Below are 21,321 nucleotides of genomic sequence, written 5' to 3'. Positions count from 1 at the left end.
CAGATTAAGAAGGAACTCGTGTGTAACAGTGTGATTAATACAAAAGATTCTTTGAAAAAAGTGGTAGCTCCGTTTCACACCCATTAGAAGAGTAATTATCTCAGTGAAAACACAAAATAACAATGAGAATTTCAGTAATAGACACTATAAAGAAAAATGTGTCTACCCTTTGTTTTGACCAATGAAGGATCCCTTGACCATAGATAATGGCCAACTTACTGGCAGTGGCAGTTACCTTTATTGTACCCACCACAAAAGAAAGTGTTGTCAAAGTATTAACAGATAAGAATACAATACATAGGCTTATGGTGGGTGAGAATTGCCATGGGTTAGAGGCATGCGAGCAGGTACCTGCTGTTGGAAGATTATCAGTGCAAACAGTACTTAAGGCAGACACCAGAACCCTCAAGGGTATATAAGCATTATTGAGACTATGATGCGCCAGCTCACTGAAGCCTGACATGGCACTACAATAACCAGCAGCCACGATGGTGGCCACACCCACAAGGGAGGGATTACCAACAGTTGAATTCATGCCGAAATGCCGTGTCATGGATCTCGCAGGATCTCGCAGCCCGTGCCTCGGAAGAAGTGTAAGGCATAAAACGCGTCAGGCAAAAGGGGGCTTTTATTCTCTGTGATGATCTGCTGAACCCCGCTGCAGATTCGAATAAAGATTGCTGGATATTGACCTACCTGAGTATGGCTCTTTCTACAGCAGGCAACTTGTGTTTGATATGTACTAGCAGCCCGCCCCGATGTTGTCCGGGGGCAATGAGGCTTCAGGGCCAACCGCCCATCCCAGCCCCCGCCCACCCCGGCCCCCGCCTGCCCCGACATTGCCCGACCCCCTCCCGCCCCGCCTTGCCTCGCCTTTGCCTTTCCTGAGCCGCCAAGAAACCTATTAGCTCCACGGACCAGATGGAAGCAGGGCTAACCGCCCGTCCCCCTCCCGTCCCGACCTCCTCCCGCCCCGACCCCCTCCCAACCCGCCTCAACTTTGCCTTACCTGAGCCGCCGCTAATGCTGGTTTTTTGTTGTATTCAGGGACGGACACGGAGCAGATGAAAGCAGGGCCAAACTCCCCGCCTCCCTCCTGTCCCCCTCCCATCCCGACCCCCTCCCGCCCGTCTCGCCTTTGCCTTACCTGAGCCGCCGCTCCTCCCCGCGCTCCTCACTTCACCGCCGCTCCATGTCCGCCGCTCTTCCTCGTCATCACGTACGTCGCGGCCAGCGCTGTGTAGTAGTACTCTGACTATTTATAAACCGTCTAATGGTATGGTGTATGTTTGAGTTACAAAATTGTAAGTTTTAATAGCTTTTGCTGATGAGCGTTCCGGCAGACACCTGTTGACATTAAGTCTATGTATGGCTACAGTGGCGGTAACGGGAGTGCAGGGGCTCGTTGTTTGATTTTGTAAGGTTAAGCATGGGTTTGGGTGGGGGTGGGGGATGTGCGTATGTTGCTGATTATAAGATGGACATTTGTAACGGGGGCATGTATAATTAGTAAAGGTAATGCAGTTTCACTGGGCCGTTTATTAACCATGCTATGGGATTGTTTATGTTATTCCCGCGAATTTGCATGTTTGAATATTTTTTGTTGATAAGTGTTCCGAAACACACACCTGTTAAAATTAAGCCTGTGCATGGGTATAGTGGCGCTACTAGGAATGGTGGGGGTTTCTGTTTGATTTTGCACGGTTATGGAAGGGCGAGGTGGGTGTGGGGGAGGTGGGTATGTTTCTGATTAAAACACAGAATATAGTAACATGCAGATGTCAAGCTAATAAAGGTGATGTAGTACCACCGGGAGCACTTATTAAGTGGCCTATGGCATGGTATATGTTACTTTCAGGGGACTACTTTTTTTTTTAGTTACATTTTTAAATTTACGTTTCATTTTTATTTTTTATACCCTATGTCCATCTGCACACCCTGGCAATTTCAACAATGTATCGGGTGTGTGGATTGGCGCTGTGGTTCCCGAGTTTACCTGGCTCAAAGGTTTGTATTCTCTCTATGTACATCTATACTGCTAAGCATTTATGCATTTATACTGATATGTATTTATCAAGCAATCATGTTGGATAGACGTTCGAAAATCCATATTTTTATATATATGTGTGCGCAATGATGTTCATCCTTACGTCAGCCTTTCTCTGTATTGAGGTAGTGTACGTTAAAAATGGAAAGAAGGCACATTTAGGCTGCAATTATCCTTTTTCCTTTTTGTATTTGACAGTACTGGTTGATGTCAATAATCATCAGATACCGGTAAATCAGTTTTACTGCTTTTCACAAAGGGTTTTTTTAACTACTGGACTGTGTTTTGCACGATATATTTGCACTTTAAACTCAATCAACTGTTCGTGTTTAAACTAATGAAAACAAAGTTTCTTGACAAAATGAAGAAAAAAGGGGAAAAAAAGAAAAGTGAGTGAGTATATAAAGGAATGCCATTGGTAGTATGGCGTCATGTGATCACGTCCCCCTGGCAGGGACGAAACGCGTCATGGCCGCCTGCGTTTGTTTGTAAGCTGAACCTAAAATAAACTGAGGCATTTTTACAGCTTTGTTGTCCGTGCTCTGTTTCCTTATCCTGTGAGGGAGAAGCAGTGTCAGGAGTTTGCTGGTGATATATATATATATATATATATATATATATATATATATATATATATATATATATATATATATATTACCTACTGGCGGTCGCCAGTAGGTAGTTATAGTTAGGATTTTTTTCAATGTTAAATCTCAAAATTCTATTTGGAATAACTTTGGGGCCGGTTGACGAATCTGACAGAAAATTTCCTGAAAATCGCCTCGCGGCGCCCCGGTCCTTCCCTGAAAGTTTGGGGGGGATATGTCAAGCAGGAGCCGAGATAAAAGTGGGGTCCCAAAACGCGTTTTCCCCATGTTAATTTCCATAGGGCGGTCGATTTCACTTTTAGCCCGAACGGCTGAATGGATTTACACCAAACTTGGCAAAATTGTAGGGACTGGTAGCCCGATGTGCTTTTGCTATGTCTCAAGATATGTGCTCCAGTAATTTTTGAGTAATTTAGGTTCAAAAAATATATATATCTATAGCCGCGCCCCGGTACGCGCACCGGGGAGCGCTCCGGGCGCGCCACGCGAGGTGCGCACCGAAAGCTGATTGGCTCTTGGGTGTCTGAAAACATTCGAAACAGTCCGGAGCGGCCGCCATCTTGTGTCTCGGTCAAATCGAGACACAAGAGGTGTCTAAAACAAAGGGGGAAATGGCCATAAGGCGTCAGGGATAGACCCCCTTTGACCCCCTAGGTTTGATGTGGGGGCTATAAAAGGGCCCCGCGGGGCATTTAAAATATATATATTTTTTTCGTTTTGCGCGGGGGGAGCGCCCGGTACGCGCACCGGGGAGCGGCCCGGGGAGCGTACTATGAGGAAAAAAGATGACAGAGTTTTCAAAAAATGAAGCCTTTTTTTAGAAATTGGAGGTAGTTCTAAAAATAACTTTTTTTTTCTTCTTTTTGTTGTTTTATATTTTTTTGTGTTTTTTGAACATTCTGTACTTTTTTTGGCTTTTGAAAACAGTTTTATATTTTTTTGTATTTTTTTAGGGGGAGAAACAAAAAAAGGGAATTGAAACTGGCTCAACTGGAGCAAAAAAACAAAAAACCCAAAAAATTACTTCTTTTTGGGGCACTTGTGATTATCACCTGCAAGGACGATGAGCTTTACGCTTTTTTCACCATAGGCGATAAGCTTGCCACATGCAGAACAAGTGATTTTAAAATCAGCAAATCTTGGCTGAATACAAGGCATCATCTCTGATGTTTCTGGTCCCGATGAAGTGGGTTCGTTTCTTTGGGAGGTGGTCCTTGAAGACTGGGGGAGGTTACTGGCCAGTTCCCTGAGCTCTGCACGAGAATAGTTGTTGGGGTGCTTTCGGGTCATCTGACGAATCATGGTATAGTTACCAAATGAATATTTTTTGTTTGGGTTGCCCCTTGAAAGTTCTTCATTGCAGATTAGGCAAGTTACCTTAGCCGCATTCACTTTTTTCTTGCCCTCTGGGAGTGAAAAAAACTCCCATACAATGTGTGGCTTGGGCTTGTATGGGGTATTTTCTTCAGGCAGCCATCTTCTCCTCCCCTCCTCCTCTTCCTCTTCCTCCTCCTCCTCTTCTTGACCACCAATATAATCTTGAGCTAGTCCTGTTGGTGGTGGTGGTGGTGGTGGTGGGGCAGATGCACCAGCTGCTGCTGCTACTGAAGCCATTATAAAGATCAAAAAGGTACAGAGATGTACAAACAGGTCTTCCTCAGTCAAAGGACAAAGTCAGAATAAGGAAAAAAGGTGGGGTCTTTCATCATTTGGAAAAAAAAAACTGTCCTGAACCAATGAGAATTGTTATTTTCAGGTCACAAGACCAGGGGCTTCATCATTATGAAACCAAAACTGTTATGAACCAATGAAAAGTGTTATTTTCAGGTCACATGACCTGACGCGCTTACGCTACGTGCCCCGGGTCGCGTAGCGTAAGCGCGTCGGATGTTTACGTTGCGCGATCGTATTCGCTCGAGCACTTCCGGGTGCGCTTACGCCGTGCGTATCACGCGGACGCGGCTACGCGATACGTCACGATCATGTTTTCGTTCGCGATATTGGCGCTCACGGGACGCTCCCCGGAGCGCGCCCCGGGGCACTTTATAGAAGTACGCTTTCCCGGGCGCTCCCCGGGGCGCGCACCGGGAGCGCTCCAAAAACACCAAAAAAAAAAAAAAAAAAATGGGATCATTGTAGGGACAGGTAGCCCTATTCTGAAGTGGTTTTTACAAAAATTAACTTTTGAAAAATATGTATTGTGCTACATTGGGCTTTATATATGTTAGAGCCAAAATGTAGCCCAAATGTAGCCCAATGTAGCCCAATGTAGCCCAAAGATGGCCACCAGAGACCAAAAAATACAAATGTAGCCCAAATATCAGCTAGATGTAGCCCAACTGTAGCCCAATGACAGAATGTACCAGAGTGTTCTAAAGAACAACTAGAGTGCTAACAGTCTTATTTATAAAGTGAGACTTATAGTTAGGAATTAGCATTTAAAAAACGTTTGAAATTCACTGAAAAAACCATAGGTTTCACACCAGTTATAGTTAGGAATTAGCGTTTAAAAAACCAATGACATTCACTGAAAAAACCATAGGTTTCACATCAGTTATAGTTAGCTGGAAATTTTACTGACATAAAACCAATGAAATTCCACGTTATGGTTAGTTGGACTCACTATAACTTGCGCGCCTGCAATGCACTGCTTATGATGAGGTTCCGTGACGGTTCCGTGACGACTTGAACCCGTGTTTTCAAGTTTGTCGGAAATACATAAAATTAGTATCAGCGAACCGCAAATGATCCATTTAGTATATCCTAGTGTTTTCGCTACGCTACGAGCAAGAGCACTCCTTCCACTGACACATTTCTGATACACACACGGCATCCATCTTAGATCGTGGCCGCCATTTTTGTGGTTCCTTGCCCTCACATATGCAATAGCCTCTGATCATTTCATTCACTTCACTTTGATTAAAGACACGTAGCCTTAGCCGGAGATTCACCTCTTACATGACACGTGCACCTTAAACCAGATCACGCTGAAGCTGCATGACTCGACAAAGGCTGCCTCCTCTGCCCGAGGCCAGCCCACCTGAACTGGTTTTCCTGTCCATTGTACCTGATCATGATTAGGCGGCCGAAGCCGGTAGCCTTGCCCATTTACAACCCACAAACATCTCTTATCCCGTTTTCTATCTTCTGCACCTGGCTCTGCTCCTTTTCCTTCTGGGCCTTTATTAGGGGGAGGTAACGAACTTTACGATGAGGCGGTCCGGGTCTTGAATGCAATATTGACAAGAGGTTGTGATGGACTGGTGGGAACCCCTCTTCATGATGTTTGGTATCAGATATTATCGACAGTTCCTGTGTAACGCCAAATATTTATTGTTTAGAGACACAAAAGGTTTGGGAATGTACCGACATGTGAAATATTTGCCTAGAGCACAATTTTTAGTATATAAGGAGCAACCCACTTTGTACAAATCGAACAGTCTCCTAGATTCTGCCCGTGTGTAGATTCTGTGACTTCTGTGTCCCTGCAGTAATAAACCTTTGGTCTTTGACGCCACCATCGAGAAGCCCGTGTTTCTGTTCATTTGTGCACCAAGGCAGGTGGGACTCCGGGGTCTTTGGGTGTTGTACCCTGACACCTCTGGACGGAACCAAAAAGTCCAGAACTCCAATTGGCGCCCAACGTGGGGCGACGTCATTCGGTACCGGTCCAAAAGCCTGAAGAGTTCGAGAAGCTTCGTGTGAAGATTCCTGAGGGAGGCGCCCCACTTCATCGATCCCGGCATATCGCAAAAGTGGCCCTGAAGTTCTCTTCCACGAGGGTTCCCGTTCAGGACGGCTGCAGTGGGCCGTTGCCTTGACCGTCGCCCTGTCTTGGACCCGAAGTGGTGCAGTCCTTAGTACAGCGAAACGTGACGGGTTTCTCCTTGGTGACGTCTTCAGTGACTCAGTTAAGTATTTAGTGATAGCTAGCTGGTTACTTTTGTGAGGATTGTTAAAAATCCTTGATCGGTTCTTGGTTTGGTTTGGTTTCGTAAGATTATCACTAGTTGTTCTGGTTACGATAATCTATTTGGTTCAGTTTTGGGTATCGATACATCAGTTCGTTTTTGGTAGGCCTAAGTTCTTGGTTCAAGTGCACAATTTGTTCCGTGTTTGTTTGTTTTGTGTTCCGGACTGAGAATGGTAAGTCGGAAAATGTTGTCTTGTTTTAGTTGCAACAGTGACTCACAATTAGAGGATTCCTGTCTGGTTCCTCCGATTGGGACTCCCCTATATGACCTATATTGTAAGTATGGTGTGGGTCCTATAACTTATAATGAGATATGGGTCCGTTATTGTAAGAAGGATGGTGTCCTTAGCTGGCCACTGCATGGTAGTTTTGAACAAGAGATTCTCGACAATTTAGAAGCGAAATTGTTTAGGAAGAAAGCCCGGCCGGCAATGTTTGACTCTTTTCGTTATTGGCGGAAAGAATCCAAACAGAGAGAAATGAAAAGGTTGAAAAAAGAGCAAAAAGAACTAGAAGAGTTAACTCTAGAGCAAGCGACTAAGCAGTTGCAGGCTGACGAGTGTGAGAAAGCCATAGATGTAGCCATTAGAGAGCGTAACTTAGCGATTGACAAGTGCTATCCTGCCTTGCCATCGAAAATGGCTAAGATACTGGAGGATTCCGAAAACGATCCTCTGCTATCTTATCTGTTACGGTCGCCTCCACCGTACGCACAAGGTGCTGCGGCTCCACTTATACCGGATGTTCAATTACCGGTTGCTGGACAACCTGGTGTTCTTGTTCCTCAGAATCAAGTTCCTATACCTCCTGTGGTGAATGTAAATGTTCCTACAGCTCCTCCTCTTCCCGCACTGCCCGCTCCTATACCTACCACTGTACCTATTGGTCCTCAAACTATTTTCCTCGATACTCCTACTGTTTCGTCATCTATTCCTACCTCTACTGCGTTCTCTATGTCTGCGAGTGTACTAACTCCACTTTCTGTTCGTCGAAGAATTACTGATTCTGTTACTAATATGCTGTCGCCTATATATAAAACCTTGATTAAGACTCCTACTCCTGACTCTGTTCAGAGACGGAGTCAGCTTCCAAGTACTGAGGAACGGGGAGTTTTAGACTCCACAGCTCTCAGATGGATTACAAAAGTTAGAAGATATAGTACGAAAGATGTGTTAGAGACATTTATGCAATGGGGAGAGCCAACGCAGCGATACGTCTTCAACGAGATGTGCTCGTTGTTGCGTGAGGAAATAGAAGAAGACGATGTCGAATCAGATTTGGAAGATTTAATTAAAATTCAAAAAGAGTTTGCTGCTGGAATGATAGTGGGCGATAATATAAAGAAAGCGATGGAACTCATTTTGAGTTTTAGGATTGATCCATCTCTTCGTTCCCCGAGAGATTTAGAGAAAGGTAGAATGAAGCCAAGTCGCCAATATCCTATGAGGGAAGTTCCTCCAATTTGGCGCGAGGCAGTACAACGTGATGATAATGCGGGTATTGCAGCTGCTCCAGCACAGTTCCAAAGAGTATGGATACATATTCCGTGGAAGCGAGCAGAAGTGTTAGCAGTGAAACAGGCCTTGCCAGATCCACGTAAGAATCCAGCCGGATATTACAAGGAATTGACACAGACAGTTGAGGCTTGTATAATGAACTTAGCCGACATTGATATGTTGTTTGGTAATGTAGTTCCACAACCAGTGTGGGCTAAAATTCGTAGAGAGGATCATCAGGCTGCTTTAGGTGGTGATTGGGCAGCTATCACTGCAGCAGATGCTCAACAAACAGGTGGTGCGAAACCCGAACCCCTAATTGCTAATCTTCCTGGCAGAATAATAGATTTAATGAAGACTCTGATGCCAGCATTGCGTGTTAATTGGGATAAATTATCCGCATGCAAGCAGAAGAAAGACGAAAGTGTCTCCGACTTCTTCACGAGGTTCGAAGAGACTTTTGTAGACCATAGTGGTCAGGATATGAGCACTGAAGGAGGACAGAGATTGTTTGTCGATAAATTTGTGCATAATTTGTTACCCGAATTATGCAATAAATTGAAAGACTCAGAAAGTGCGTGGGCTGTATCTACGACAGCGCAAATACTTGCGACTGCACAGTACTATGAAAATAGGGATAAAGAGGAAAAGGAGAAATCAGAGAAGAAAACGAAAGATTTAAAGACTAAAGTTCTTTTACAGCAGGCGTATCCGCCTCGCACGAATCAGACTAATATGCAACAGAATTCGTATCAAAAGACAGATTATAATTCGACCAGGCCTCAATACCAGTGGAATCAGTGTGCGTACTGTAAGAAGGAGGGTCACTATAAAAATGATTGTCAGATTTTAGCGCAAAATAATGCGGCAGCAGCTCAGAGAGGTCGTGGTGGTTTTGCACAGAATTCTAGAGGTCGGGGACGAGGTGCTATGCCTCCACAAACGAATGATCGTCCTTCTAATCACTTTGATCAACAAAATGTACAGTCAGCTCAACAGAATAGATCTCAGCAATATCTTGTTGAGGATTATTGTGAAGTTGAAGAGGGATTTCAACAAAATGGGTACTAGGACAGCCATGGACAGAGAGAGGGAGTAGTATCAGTTCCAGTGGATCAGAGTGGGCCTTATGTCGCAGTAGCAACATCAGGTGTAGTCGAACCGTTTCTGTTGGATACTGGTGCCGCAAAAAGTTCTATCATGCATGCGAAACTCCCTGGCGCACCTTTGTCTGGCTCAACAAATGTTTCCGTAGGTTTTTCAGGCGCCCCTGTGTACAACCCGATATCTGATCCTTTGTCTATTTCTGTTGGACCGTGTCAATTGAAAGCACCCTTAATTTTGACGACAGGTTGTAATGAAAATCTGCTTGGTTTAGATTTGTTAAAACGACTATATGCGACATTGTACTGTTCTCCGGAAGGAGTACAGCTTACTTTGGGTAAAAGACTCACCTCTCCGATGTACTTGTCAATGGACAAACTCCCGCCGGAGCTACGTTCACTCCCTGATTCTCTTTGGGCGACTGGTCCCAATGATGTAGGTCTACTAGAGATTCCACCGTATGTAGTAACTTTGAAAGCGAATGTGAAATTTCCAAGAATTCCTCAATATAAAATATCGAATGAAGGTGAGCGTGCACTCTTATTGATTGTGCAAGATTTGATTAAAAAAGGTGTGGTTGAAGAAACGCGAGGAAATGTTTGTAATAGTCCTGTATTGCCGATTTTGAAACGAACAGATCCTACAAAGCCTCCAGTCTATAGGTTTGTCATAGACCTTAGAGAAGTTAATAAGATTGTAATTCCGCAGTTTCCTGTAGTGCCAGACATTACTGCCTTGCTAACATTGATTCCCGCTACAGCCAATTGGTTCTCAGTCATCGACTTGAAGAATGCCTTTTTCAGCATTCCGATAGCCGAGGAAAGCAGAGATATTTTTGGCTTCTGTTTAGGAGGTCGCAGTTTCAGATTTAAACGCGCTCCACAAGGCTACTGTGAAAGTCCATCTATTTACAGTCAAGCTTTAAAAAACCAGTTAGATTCTTTTGTCCTTCCTCCAGGTTCTGCCCTAGTACAGTACGTAGACGATCTTTTGGTGGCTGCCGATGACAAGGAAACTTGCAAGGCAGCTACAATTTCACTATTGCATCATTTGTCTAATTTGAATCATAAGGTGTCACCTTCCAAAATGCAATATTGCTGCCAAGAAGTAACCTACTTAGGTCATCTCTTGTCAAAGGAGGGAAGGAAGTTGACCCCAGAAAGAATAAAAGCAATTACGCAGATGAGTGTTCCACGCACACAGAGGGAAGTACGTGCCTTTCTAGGTATTACCTCTTACTGTAGGCAATGGATCCCAAATTTTTCACTTTTAGCAAAGCCATTGGTAGCTTTGACTGGGAAAAATGTTCCGAGTCCGGTGCCATGGTCTGATGAATGTCAAAAGAGTTTTGCTGAATTACGAAAAGCTTTGTGTTCAGCTCCTGTATTGGGCACACCTGATTACAGTAAGCCATTCACGCTCTACGTTCACGAAAGAGAAGGTTGCGCGTTGAGTGTCTTGACACAGAAGTTTGGTGATAAACAACGCCCTTGTGCGTATTTCTCATCAACATTAGATCCGGTAGCTAGAGCATTGCCTAGTTGTTTGAGGGCTACAGCGGCAGCTGCAGCTTCCATTCGACAATCTGCTGGTTTGGTGATGAACAATATGCTAGTGGTCATGGTTCCTCATGCAGTGGACACACTCATGAACCGAACGAAGACACAACACCTTACTAGTGCGAGATTATCTGGTTACGAGCTGACGTTATTAGCGAGTCATATTCAGATCAAAAGATGCAATGTATTGAACCCAGCAACATTGTTGCCGACTGATCAAGAGTCGAGTGATTCTGAGCCACATGACTGTTATTTCAAAACGGAGGAAGAGACAAAAGGTCGTATCGACTTGAGAGATACTCCTCTATCCGACCCAGATGGTACGCTGTATGTGGACGGGTCATGTTTTAAATTGGAGAATGGTGATGTGACTGCTGCCTACGCGGTAACGACTTTGAAGACGATTGTGGAGACTGCAAGAGTGAGTCAGAATTCTGCCCAAGCTGCAGAGTTAATAGCTCTTACGAGAGCGTGTGTTTTAGCTGAGGGAAAGAGAGTGAATGTGTTTACAGATAGTCAGTACGCATTTGGCGTGGCCCATAGTTTTGGCCGGTTGTGGAGAGAAAGGGGTTTCATTACGTCCCATGGGACTAAGATTCAACATGGTCAGCTAGTTAACGACTTGTTAGAATCTCTAACCTTACCGACTGAAGTTGCGATTGTGAAGTGCAGTGCTCATAAAGCAATCACGGATGATGTTGGTCGGGGAAATGCCTTTGCTGATGAAACCGCTAAACAGACAGCTAGAGACATGATGAGTAGAATGTATGTTGCTACGTCTGCAAGATGGATTGCTGAGTCTGGAATGTGTGAGGACACAATGGAAAGTGTGAAAGAGATTCAGAAAGAAGCGACTGAGGAAGAGAAACGCGTATGGAGAGAAAGTACGGGCAAATTGGACTCGAATGGATGTTGGATCGATTTGACAGAACAGCAGCGTTGGATGTTGCCTGATGCGTATGTGCTTGCAGTAGTGACGATGGCGCATGGAGTGGCGCACATAAGTTCTAAAGGGATATGTAAGATGTTAGCTCCGGTTTGGAAGAATGAGGGAATCAGTAAGTGTGCAGAGAGAGTGGTGAAAAATTGTATGGTGTGCTTGATGCATAATCCTGGCAAGGGAACTCCAACTCCAGCTGGTCATTTTGCTCCTCCTTCCTGTCCCTTTGAAATAATACAGTTAGACTTCATTCACATGGAACGCTGCAACAATTTAAAATACGTCCTGGTGGTAGTTTGTGCTTTTTCCAGGTGGATAGAAGCATACCCACTAAAGGACAACACTGCTTTATCAACTGCCAAAATTCTTCTCAAAGAATTTTTCCCTAGGTATGGAATGCCACGGATTGTATGGTCAGATAACGGAAGTGAGTTTATAGGGAAAGTTATGCAGAGTGTGTGTGCTGGTCTAGGATTGAAACAAAAATTTCATAGTGCGAACCATCCCCAGTCTGCTGGTTTAGTCGAGGGTTACAATGGCACCCTCAAGCTTAAAATAGCCAAAATTCAAGCATCCACAGGTTTGGCTTGGCCAGACGCACTTCCTTTGGCCTTGTTATCAACGAGAGCAACAGTGCATTCTAGAATAGGGCTTTCTCCATATGAGATTGTATTTGGCCGCCCGGCAAATGTCTGGGGTGTGCCAAGGCCTAAACAATTCTGCTCCATTGAATATCCTATGTTGATAGACTATCTTTATGACCTGACTGCTAAATTAAGTCTTATTCATCAACAGGTTTTTGATGCTTTGCCAAAGCCTCCGGAGAGTCCAGGGCATCAACTGAAACCGGGTGACTTCATAGTGGTCCGGAACTTCGCGAGGACAAAGAATCTTCAGCCTCGCTACATCGGCCCCTTCCAAATCCTGCTGGCAACGAGGACAGCTGTACGTGTTGCTGGCCGGAAGAACTGGATCCACGCTTCTCACGTAAAGCGTGTTCCACTGCCGCTGCCCTACGACGACTGGGTGAAGAAGGGAATTGGTGCCTCCGAATCTGAAATAACTCCAAAATTTGTCCCTTTCAGCGATGCCGATTTGATTTCTGACACTTTGAAACGTGACTCTCCTCTTGAAAAGACTACTTTGAACATTGAACATTTGTCTCCAGCATCAGAAGAAACTTTGCCATCTGCGAACGTAAACTCTGCAACAGCTGCTAGTGATACACTATTTTCCGATCAAACAGTACCAGCAAGGAAAAGATACAACCTTAGAAGCCATAAAACGAACTAATAAAGCAGGCAACTGCATATTGTGATTTTGATATTTATATACATTGGACTTTTTTTGCTTTTCAGCCAGGAAGTTTGCTATTGTTTATTGTTTTTAATAAATTGCCTTGCCGTCTGGGTAGCCGTAGGGTCGTGGCTGTGTGCCTAGTTTGAATTTGCAGGGGTCTGACACAAGGTCGATCTTTCTGTTAGTACTGGGAACTCCCAGGGCTGACAGAGGCATTTTCATCTACGTACACATCATCAGTGGTCGCGAGCGGATTGTAGAAGATGGAACTTCCTGCGCTGCAACGAGAAAATGTGATTTACGTTCGCAGAAACAGACTAAATAGAATTCTTCATAGCAAATGTTTCTTGATGCAATGTGCCATTACATTTTTGATTGTTTTAGCAACACTGGTGGGTGGAATTGTCTTTAGCATAAATTTGATTTTTGTGCCAGTATCTACAGTACCTCCCCTTGATCCTGCTATTTCTACTGTTTCTTCTATACACTCTTTTCACTCGTTTCCGGAACATGAGCAAGCTCGACGCTCAGAATTCATTAATAATACTTTTGTCCAGCTCTTGCACCAACACCAACTGGTAGTTAACACGACAGACTGTTGGGTGTGTGGCTTGATACCCCACACTATGGATAAAGGTATTCCCTATCTGGTTTTGCCTTTCAGCTACAATGGATCATTTCAGGCCCTTCAAACCATCTTTGCTTATGCTCTTGAGACCTATCCTCCACGTCCACCACGCTCCACTAAATATAACTCTGCCAACAAAGCTTTAGTCCAGGGAATTATTGACATGATCAAAGACGTCAATAATACTCCATCTTACCCTAGAGACGAATTGCGAGTATATTTAAGTTGGAATACTTCAGAGTATCGCCTTAGTTTAGGAGAAAGCAAGCGTAAAAGCTCAACTCCAATCTGGGTCGTACCTCACCGAGGTCAGGTCTGTTTGCAAGGTAATGGGAGAAATCCGAGAGCTCAGCTAGGGAGGAGTGAGTGCGTAGAGACTTATGTGTTTCCGGCTAACTCTTCCCCTGCCTTCCTTACTGCCAGGGGTACCTACTTCATCTGTCGAGACAGAGCTTATACATGGTTGCCTGCTGACTTTTCAGGTTCATGTTATATTGCTCGATTGTTGCCTCCGACATACACTGCTTCACCGGATTACCACAGAATAAGAGTAGCTAGAGGTGTTTTCAGTAAGGAAGATACCGCTGGTCAGGAAGCTGGAGACTTCTTCAAAGGCTTCCTTCCGTTCTGGGGGCCTATGGCCAATAGTAGAAACATACGTCAGCTAACACGGGTAGTTGAATCTACTATTACCGAAACTGCTGGTGCCCTTAGCAATCTGACAGCTGAGCTTCAGGCGGATAGGCTCATGACATTGCAGAACCGTATGGTTCTAGATGTTATACTTGCAGATCGAGGTGGGGTATGCAGAATGATCCAATCGAGCTGCTGTGTCTTTATTCCTAATAATGCTCCAACAGTTTACGAGGCGATCTCTAAGTTGCACAAGATTTCGGACTCCATACATGTAGATGAGGGAAACTGGTCCTTTATGGAGTGGGTTTGGACTCTGATCTCAGCGTGGGGATGGAAGGTTCTAATGGTCATTGGTGTCATCTTAATATTACTATTCTCATGTTGTCTGATTATCCAGTGTGGTCCTGCTCTGTGTAGTCTTTGTGCTACAACCTGTTTTAGGAAACCACCTGCATTTGGAGAAAAGACACGAGAAAGGATGATGATACAACAACATGTCACTGACCTGATGAGCATAGAACTAGATTCAGACATAGATTGAGTAATTGCCTATGTAAGGGCAAAAGGAGGGTCTGAGGTTCCGTGACGGTTCCGTGACGACTTGAACCCGTGTTTTCAAGTTTGTCGGAAATACATAAAATTAGTATCAGCGAACCGCAAATGATCCATTTAGTATATCCTAGTGTTTTCGCTACGCTACGAGCAAGAGCACTCCTTCCACTGACACATTTCTGATACACACACGGCATCCATCTTAGATCGTGGCCGCCATTTTTGTGGTTCCTTGCCCTCACATATGCAATAGCCTCTGATCATTTCATTCACTTCACTTTGATTAAAGACACGTAGCCTTAGCCGGAGATTCACCTCTTACATGACACGTGCACCTTAAACCAGATCACGCTGAAGCTGCATGACTCGACAAAGGCTGCCTCCTCTGCCCGAGGCCAGCCCACCTGAACTGGTTTTCCTGTCCATTGTACCTGATCATGATTAGGCGGCCGAAGCCGGTAGCCTTGCCCATTTACAACCCACAAACATCTCTTATCCCGTTTTCTATCTTCTGCACCTGGCTCTGCTCCTTTTCCTTCTGGGCCTTTATTAGGGGGAGGTAACGAACTTTACGATGAGGCGGTCCGGGTCTTGAATGCAATATTGACAAGAGGTTGTGATGGACTGGTGGGAACCCCTCTTCATGATGTTTGGTATCAGATATTATCGACAGTTCCTGTGTAACGCCAAATATTTATTGTTTAGAGACACAAAAGGTTTGGGAATGTACCGACATGTGAAATATTTGCCTAGAGCACAATTTTTAGTATATAAGGAGCAACCCACTTTGTACAAATCGAACAGTCTCCTAGATTCTGCCCGTGTGTAGATTCTGTGACTTCTGTGTCCCTGCAGTAATAAACCTTTGGTCTTTGACGCCACCATCGAGAAGCCCGTGTTTCTGTTCATTTGTGCACCAAGGCAGGTGGGACTCCGGGGTCTTTGGGTGTTGTACCCTGACACCTCTGGACGGAACCAAAAAGTCCAGAACTCCAATGACGTCACATATTACATCACTCATGTCATGGTCATTGACATCACTCATGACATCACTGATGACACCATCCTTGTGACAGACTGATAGACCTCCTTTCAGTGTAATGTAACCCTTGAAACACATATTCAAACAATAGAAACTAACATTTTCAAAAAAATGGAGATACCCATACCAGTTACAATAACCAATTCAGTAATTCCACCATCTATATACACATCCACTCATACACCAACAGCTCTAAATAGTCACTCATACATATTCTCACTCATCATATATTGTGATACACATATACATCCTGTTACACACCGACAGTCTTACAAACGTTACTCACACACATACTCACACATGCAAATAAACTATTGAACATCCATTTATTTGCATATACAGCTATACATACATTAGCACATTACTTCTAAGGAAACTTACACATACTTCCTCTCTTAAACAATCACTTATAGAAACACGTACTTATTTAAACAGGAACTCTTTCAATCTCTCACTCTAACATATACTTACTTATATACATCAATGCTCATATATACAAGATTAAAACATATGTAGTTACTCATAAAGACACTAGTGAGACAGGCATTCACTCACTAACACACACATATACACACTCATCCACCCATACAGTCCTGCACATATGCTGTCTTCAAAACACATACAAACAGTGAGTCAGTCATCAACCCATGCAGCCACTTATACACAAAGTGAAACACTGATACATATATTTAAATATTTAAAAATTACTCGTTAATATATGTATTCACTAAGATACACTTAATAAGGCAGTTAACCAATCAATTCTTTTAAAAAAAAACATCCATTTACACACTTATTTAACCATTTATTCTTCCATCGTCCTTTACAAATACATATATAAAACATATTTATTTTTCATAAAGACACACATTCACTGGATGGTGTCATCAGTGATGTCATGAGTGATGTCACTGACCATGTCATGAGTGATGTAATATGTGACGTCATCAGCAGTGCATTGCAGGCGCGCAAGTTATAGTGAGTCCAACTAACTATAACGTGGAATTTCATTGGTTTTATGTCAGTAAAATTTCCAGCTAACTATAACTGATGTGAAACCTATGTTTTTTTAGTGAATATATATATATATATATATATATATATATATATATATATATATATATATATATATATATATATATATATATATATATCCATATATATATATATATATATATATATATATATATATATATATATATATATATCGTGAGCAAGGGGTTGTCCCCGAAACGCGTTGGGTCTTGACAAATCTATTTGAATAAATCACCGCTATCCAAACACTTGTGTCCACGGCGTGCTGTTTTTCTACCCAGGAGGCAGCGCATTTGGAGGTATATATATATATCTAAGGATGCGGGGAGCCAGCAGAGACCATGGGGGGGCTTGAGGACCCCCCCACGGTCCCCAACGGAGAGGACAGGCCCTGAGGGTCATGCGGCCCCCTTCCCGTAAAAATAAAACAAAAATAAGAATTGGGGTGAGGCCCTGGGGGATGGGGTCCCCAGGTCCCAAAAAAAAAGGAAAAGTAAATTTAAAAAAAAAACGTATATATAAACTTTATTTGCCCTTAAACCTCTCTTCTTCATTTTTTCGTGAGATTGATTCCATCACTTCCTCATTTCTGTGGAATGACAAGAGAGCTCGTATTGCATATAAAGCATTGAGGAACTCCTACGATATGGGTGGCTGTAATTTTCCAGATTGGGGAAAGTATCAGATTGGTATTTTAGCCTCTCAGGGAGCGTTGTGGTTTTCTTCACTCCCGGGCCAGACCCCTTCTTGGAGATGCATCGAACAGGCCCTCTCTTCTCCTCTTCCGGTCTCTTCATTTTTAACCACGTCTTCATTATCTATTCTTTTTTCTCGTGCTATCATATTGGACACCATTGAAGCTGTTAAAGTGGTTGATTGGAGATTGGCAACTCTGATTCATAAATCTAGGTGGTCGTCTTTGTGGCATAATCCCCGCATAAAGGTTATTATTGACCCCCCACTCATTCAATATTGGTTTGCCAAAGGTATCACATTGGCACGGCATCTTTATAATTCCGACAATGAACCGTTACCCTTTTCTTCTTTGGCTCGGCAATTTTCACTCTCTAATCTGAATTTTTATAACTTCTTGAAAATTAAAGTCGCTCTTGCCAAAGTGCGTCTTGTTCCTGATTCCCCTTTGGTTTCTTTATTATCTATGTGGCTCAAGTCTGGCCACATTGCTTCGCGCATATATAAATTTTTGTCCTCAACATCTTCAAACTCATGCACTATTGTGCAGCAAAATGGGCCCGTCACTTTGGTACGGAGATAACGGACCACGTGTCGTCGGACACCTGGCAATGGATTGGTGTCGTTACAACACAGGCTATTACAACGCCTGCTGTTACAACGCGGTTTTTACATCGCATACCATTACAACGCATAGTGCTTTTAAGCGCTGGATAGTGAATTATTTAATTTACTATTCCAACTCCGGTCCCCGTGGATAGTAGGGAAGGTGTTGGATAGTAAATTAAATATATTCCCTATCCTAGAGCGCACCCCAGCGCAATGCGTTGTAATGGTTTGCGTTGTAATGGTTGCGTTGTAATGGTAGTGCGTTGTAATAAATGCGTTGTAAGTGATGTTTCCCCTGGCAATTGATAGGTATGTTCTCTCTGCACAATAAAATTGCGCCTTCTCTATTTCAATCCAAATTTTTCTCCATTAACCTTCTTCATTGGACTCCTAAGCGGCTTTGTTCTCTTCATTTAAAAGATGATGATTTATGTTGGAGTTGTAGATTGGAGGTCGGTGATTATCCACATATGTTCTTTCATTGTTCACTTCTCCAGCCCTTTTGGGATCTTATTCATAAACATCTCATGTTAATCTTTCAAATTACATTTCCTCTTTCTTTTCCTATGATCTTATTGGGACCCTGGGCTTCCCAGATACCTTTGCCGTTAGATACCTTGGATATGCAATTGTTAGATCTTTTACTGACGGTGGCTGTCAAGGTGATTCTTATGGAGTGGAAGTCTTTTGCTTCAGTTTCTTACCACACGTGGTGGGCATGGGTTTCATTCTTGAGAAGTGCACACACTTCTGTGGATAGGGCTCATCTTACTCCCAAATATTTCTTTTAATGTTTGGAGAACTCTAGATACCTATATGGATCTGGCCTCAAGGGGGTTGGTCGATCAATATCCCTTTGTGACGTCTGACTGATTGGTGTCTGTAGTGTATTGCTTTGATGCGCCACCCAGTGAGATCCTTTTCTTTCCTTTTCTCATTTTTCTTCTTCCTTCTTTCTTCTTTTCTGTCTTCTGTCACCTTTCCTTTTCTTTTTCTCCTTTATCTTTTTGTTTTCTTAATAATGATGCCACCCATGAGTTCCTATGATTCAATAGTGCCACTCTATTTCTTGATTGTCATTTTTGCTCTACACAATTTATTGGCTATTATTGTCATCTCCCGATGTACTTGTGGATTTTTCCTTATTCTTCATATTGGTATCATTATGAACTGTACCTAACTGTTTTTACCTTTTTAAAATCTTAATAAAATTATTGAATTAGAAAAAAAACAAAAAAAACAGGATCGGGAGGAGGCCACGCCCACTCCCTGCTGCTCACTGCAAACGCGCCCCTGACGCGTTTGCAGTGGAGGAACTAATTCCCCTTGCATACTGGGGGTCCCTGGGGGCCAACTAGCCCACCAGGAGCCTCCAGTATGGACCAGTAGTGTTGCCTACTACAACTACTTTGCGAATCGCAAAGTAGGCAACACTACGTGCACTCTGTGGACGGAGCGAAGCACTGCACCCAGGGTTAGTATATTCGGGTTCCGTCACCCACACCTCGCACCGACCCCGTCTGGCGAAGGTGATCAGCTGCGCCAGAAGTTTTCCCTGGATATATATATATATATACATATATATATACATATATATATATATATATATATATATATATATTCCAACAACGATTTCCGAAGAAAACCAATAAAGCCGCCACTCCAGTCACTCGTAGTTGTGTAGATAAAATGTATTTATTCTTAAATCCATTTCAGCATCTGACATAGCAAAAACCAATGCGTTTCGGTAGCTCCTTCTACCTTGTTCACCGTGAACAAGGTAGAAGGAGCTACCTTCACGGCAGGACCGGCCGTGTAAAATTCCACCAAAAGAGTTGTCTACTCATAAGGAAGCCTCCACACTGGTAGGTAGCCCCGCCATGTCAACAGCGGACCGGTGCTGTTTACCATGTCAAGCAGCAAGTTTCCGGACTGGAGGAGCGTCGCTGTGGGGTCACTGTGCAGCGGAATTGAAGGAACTTTTCAGCCCATCCACTGTGATTTTATTGGGATTATAATACCAGCGCCGAGCAGCTCACTGGAGTTTTATTTAAAGAACACTACAGAAACCAGCAGGCAGTGCGATGCTGCCTACGCCCACATGGGGAGGTTGATGATTAATACCAGGTGCTCTTATGCTCGGCGTTTGGATCACCTTCACAACCTTTGATAAAGTGCTAAAGCAGCATGAAACGCGTCAGGCTCCATGAACTCGGACGTTCTGTTCTTTCCATTTTGCTGTTAACTTGCAACCATTAAAAGCGCTGAACAATACCTACCAGTGTGGAGGCTTCCTTATGAGTGGACAACTCTTTTGGTGGAATTTTACACGGCCGGTCCTGCCGTGAAGGAAGCCCCACCGCATCAACAGCGGACCGGTGCTGTTTACCATGTCAAGCAGCAAGTTTCCGGACTGGAGGAGCGTGGCTGTGGGGTCACTGTGCAGTGGAATTGAAGGAACTTTTCAGCCCATCCACTGTGATTTTATTGGGATTATAATACCAGCGCTGAGCAGCTCACTGGAGTTTTATTTAAAGAACACTACAGAAACCAGCAGGCAGTGCGATGCTGTCTACGCCCACATGGGGAGGTTGATGATTAATACCAGGTGCTCTTATGCTCGGCGTTTGGATCACCTTCACAGCCTTTGATAAAGTGCTAAAGCAGCATGAAACGCGTCAGGCTCCATGAACTCGGACGTTCTGTTCTTTCCATTTTGCTGTTAACCTGCAACCATTAAAAGCGTTGAACAATACCTAGCAGTGTGGAGGCTTCCTTATCAGTGGACAACTCTTTTGGTGGAATATATATATATGATCAAGGCTTTGTGCCGAAACGTTATGGCGACAGCTGAATAAAATCTAAAACAAGCATCTTACGTTTGGTCCGTGTCTGTTTCCAGCGCGATCGAGGGAAAAAGCGATTGCGGGAGGAGAACGGAGGTTGGAGTATATATACATATATATATATATAACCACCCACACCATCTTATTAAAAGCATCCCCTATGGGGAGTTTTTAAGAATCAGGCGCATATGCAACAATGAAATTGATCTCATGAATTGCTTAAACGGGTCTTACCAAAGATTTTTGCGTAGAGG

Source organism: Lissotriton vulgaris, chromosome 1_1 (assembly GCF_964263255.1).
Source record: "Lissotriton vulgaris chromosome 1_1, aLisVul1.2, whole genome shotgun sequence".
In the NCBI taxonomy this organism is placed as follows: domain Eukaryota; kingdom Metazoa; phylum Chordata; class Amphibia; order Caudata; family Salamandridae; genus Lissotriton; species Lissotriton vulgaris.
This window is presented reverse-complemented; position numbering follows the sequence as displayed.